Source organism: Marmota flaviventris, chromosome 11 (genome assembly GCF_047511675.1).
Source record: "Marmota flaviventris isolate mMarFla1 chromosome 11, mMarFla1.hap1, whole genome shotgun sequence".
In the NCBI taxonomy this organism is placed as follows: domain Eukaryota; kingdom Metazoa; phylum Chordata; class Mammalia; order Rodentia; family Sciuridae; genus Marmota; species Marmota flaviventris.
In genome coordinates, this window is record NC_092508.1 from 96,207,777 (window position 1) to 96,212,043 (window position 4,267).

Consider the following 4,267-nt stretch of genomic DNA (forward strand, 5'->3'; position numbering starts at 1 on the left):
AGGGCGGGTGGATATGTGTGCGTGCATGAGTGTGCACGTTTGGGTACATGTGCATGCATACGTGGAACAGGACTAGTCTGGCCCTGCGTGGGTCCATCCCTGACAGGAGGATGCAGGGCCAGGAAGTATCAGAGCAAGCACCTGAACCATCCCTGAGTTCCTACCCCTCCTTCCCAACTTGCCAGCAGGATCTCTAGAAAATTCTGTTGTTTCTTCCATTATACCAGTTATGCCGAGTGCTCAGCGCAGGCCCTGGCTTCAAGCAGGCCAAAGTCTCAGGGTGACTATCAACAGCAAGCTGAAGCCCTCTGGATTTGCCCTGACCTTCCCCGGAGAGCAGCCCATTGGTGCTAAACCCAAGAAGGCCCATCCAGCCACAGCAATCCAGAAACACGGGCCCCCCATTCACCTGGCCAAGGCTGTCTCTCACCCGAAAGACAAGCAACCATAGTCCACCCTTGCCACCCTCCCCACCCCACAGAGTATCTACGCAGTACACAGAGGGACCTTTCTAAAAGGAAACACTAAAAATAAATAGGCGTACTCTGCCTCCTTCCTGTCTGACTCCAGCTCACTTTGGGGGAGTGGTGATGCCCTCGGGAGGGACAGGCAGGTAGGGTGCAAGAGTGAGACCTCACAGTCAGCCTGTGAGACTGACACAGAGAGAAGGCCCCGTGGGTCGTGTCCAGACCTGCCCTCAGTGGGCCTTAGCACACACAGACTCCACCCAGCACCACAGGTTCCCGGAGAGAGTATGAGGGAGGATTTTTAGTCAACTTAATAATTATCTCCCTCACTTAAAGAACAGAAGAACAGGGGCCAAGCTGGGCAGCACCCTCGTCTTCCTGACACCTCAGGGACCCTTTCTCAAGGAGTGACCCTTCCCTTATAAAGGGTACAGGTAGATTCTCACTTGGCCTAGGGGCAGAAAGTGCAATGTCCCCCCCACTCCTGAGCTGGTGCACTGCAATCCCCTTGGTGGCTCTGTGCTCTCCGACCTTAGCCTGGCCACTCACTACTTTATCTCTCTCTGCCACAGGGGCCTCCTTCCCGTCGCTCACCTATGGCAGGCCATCCTGCCTCACTGCACCCTGGGGCTTCTCACGTTGTACTCGGGCCTGTATTGGCTTCCTCTCCCTGACCCACCCCCACTGGCTGGCTGTTCCACCTCCTCCTCAAGAGCCCCCTGCCCTGGCCTGGAGAAGGTCAGATGCCCAAGCCACATCCCACACTCTCTGGCCCTGCCACACAACATCTACTCCAATTACAAAGAGTCACCTGCCAGGAATGGTGGCACATGCCTATAATCCCAGTGACTCAGGAGGCTGAGGCGGGATGATCCCAAGTTTAAGGACAGCCTGGGCAACTTAGTGAGACCCTGTCTCAAAATAAGAAATAAAAAGGGCTGGGGACATAGCTCAGTGTTAAAATGTGGTAAAATGCCCCTGAGCTTAATCCCCCTAACAAAACAAAAAAAAATTAAAAGTCACTCGATTCTGCTATGAGATGCTTAATGCTTACCCATCCCCATCCTGCCAGATCGTGAGCATCATGAGAACAGGAATCCTGGCTGTTTCACTCAACACTAAACCTTCAGGACCTGGAGCTCAGTAGATGCTGAGAAATACTTTGTTGAATGAATGAATGAATGAATGAACGAATGAAAAGAACTAGCTAGAACAGAACCCCAAGTTCCCATCCCCGTTCTCTCACTAACCTGCACCTGGTCCCACAACAAGGCCCGACCCTGCCTGTTGGAGGAGCTGGGACAGGTCGGGCAGGAGGAACCCTGGATCCTGAGGAGGGAATGGGAGATCTGGAATTTCCTCCAGAAAGTCTACTTGATTTTCAGAACTTAGTCGTAAGTTCAGACCAGCCCTAACATCCCCTCTGGTACTCTGCATCTGAGTGACAGGTCCACCCAGCAGGTCCTAGACACAGAACCTGGAGGGTTTGTGGTACCCAGGGCTGGGCTGCTGCAGCTCTGAGCATGATATGTCTCTGAGTCCTGGTTTCCTCACCTGCACAAGGTGTCTAGCCCTCTCCACCTCTCCAGGCAAGGAAAGACTCTTGTCCAGGGCTCAGCATGCTGAGCGCACTTGTACTAATGTCCTCCCATGCCCTGGGGTCCCAGCCTACCTGCTTACTCTAGCTGGAGGTGCTTCCCTAGAGCCCCCAAACCCCACTCCTGAAGTCTAAGACCAGCTCTCAAAGGGAGGTGGGAAGCTTATGGTGCCCAATCCCTGCAAAGTGATCCACATATCACTGCCACCACCCAATAGGCCAATCAGGGTCCCATCCACTTCCATAGTCTACACTCCAATTCACTAAGGAATCTGGGTCAGGTGAACATCTTCTGAAGGTCATTGACTCTCCAGTGCCCCATCCACAAGTGGCCACCAAGCCAGTATACAGAACTTCCCCAACCCACCCTGGGAACAGAGGCCCAGAAGGGCACACTCCCCGGAGAAGAAGATGCCCATGTGCAGTCTGGGTGTACTGCTGGTTAATGGGGACCCATATGTGGTGCCATACTCAGCTGGACCTAGAGCAGACAGAGGGCAGGGACCAGAGACCCCTTCTGCTTCCCAGCTTTCCTTCTGGAAGAACAAAGTGAGGCCGTAGGCCACCAGCCCAAAATTTGCCTGGCACCCCATCCAGCCCATTCTGTTCACCATGCCTGCAGGTGGCCTCAGAGAAAGCCCAGCACGAAGTGAGCCGTGAGCTCTTTCTTGGGTCAGGTGGAGGGACCCCTCATCAGCACTGGATGGGGACATTACCTCCAGCCTCGACTTTGGGCTTCCTGACAATATCAGCCAAACCTGGCTGTTTTTAAAATGGTAGCCTGGTACAGGGTGCAGTTAAGATACACTTTTAAATGTTCTACATGCTTAGATTCATCACAAAAAGCCCTTTTTTTTTTTAGTTTGCATTTTCTAAAGTGGCTCTTAACTTTTTAAAACACGTTCACACACAAATTAAATCAATTCATACAACTTCCCCAAAAGAAGTGTGGCCACTCCCGTATACAAATGGAAAAATCAAGGGATATACCACCAAAGAACCTGTTTCAGTAGACAAAGAGAAAAACTGGTGCTACATGAGTGACCAGCCAGGCCATCCACTAGAGAGGCCTCTACACCTGTTATTCTTGTCTGATTTTTTTTTTTCCTCACAAGAACTCTGAGAAGTTAAAATGGGCACAATGGCCCATTTTACAGATGAGCAAAACAAGTCCCTGAGGATAAGGGGTTCACCCAGGTCACACAGCACCTGAGGTAGGAACAATAAGGACCTTGTTTGGGGAATGAGTAAAATAGTGACAGAAGTGAAGGACTAAGATGGTCAAGACTCATCTCAGGTGTGTCATGAAGCAGCTCTGAAGCTGTCCCACAGCCCTTAGAAACAAGGCAGCAGACCCATGATCCCCTCTTTTCTGACTGGGTCCTTTTAAGAAGCCCTTCACCATGCTCATCCAAACTTGGTGAGAATAATTGGATATTATTATGAAAGTCATCTAGACAACTATGGCAGTCATTTGTGCTGTACCCTAAAGAGTCTGATTTTCCCTTCCAGGTATGTGGTAGAGAATCGTGTTCTGGCCTCAGCTAGGATCATGTGACTCACTTTGGCCAGTGAACATTTGGGACTGGAAGTTGTATTTGGTGTAAGAGTTGATTGCACCTTAAGATAGAGAGATCACAGGAAATCTTGGTTGTGGAGGTTGAACTTTGAGGGAGAGCCAAAATTTGCAATTTTGAGAATTTGCAATCTCAGTAATGATGCCCACCTCATTCAGCATTTGGGGTCTGGGGTTCACATCTGTTGTACTTCATACCAGAGAGCACACAAATCAAAAAACTAGCATAGGAAGAATTCATGGTCTGATAACACCCCCATGGATACCTGGCAGAAGTGAAAGTCAATCCTCTCAATTCAGGGGCCAAATAAGTCCCACAGATAGAGTCCTGGCACCATAAGCTCCCTCATCAAAATTACAAAATAGTTAAAGTACTGAGACATCAGGGAAAGGAGAATCAGAGAATTGAGAATCAGACCACAAATTGAGAATTAGACCTCCAGATACTTCATATGATGAGATGATCTTGTAAGTACTGTGAAATGCTTAATGCTAATAAGCACATGAAGGAAGAAATAAAAAATTGCAAGAACTGAGTATTGTGTAAAAAGAGATGGGCAGATGCTTAGACAAGACATCAGTGTCTCTGTGTGATACCATCCTGCACGTGTCATTTCCCAGGAGGAT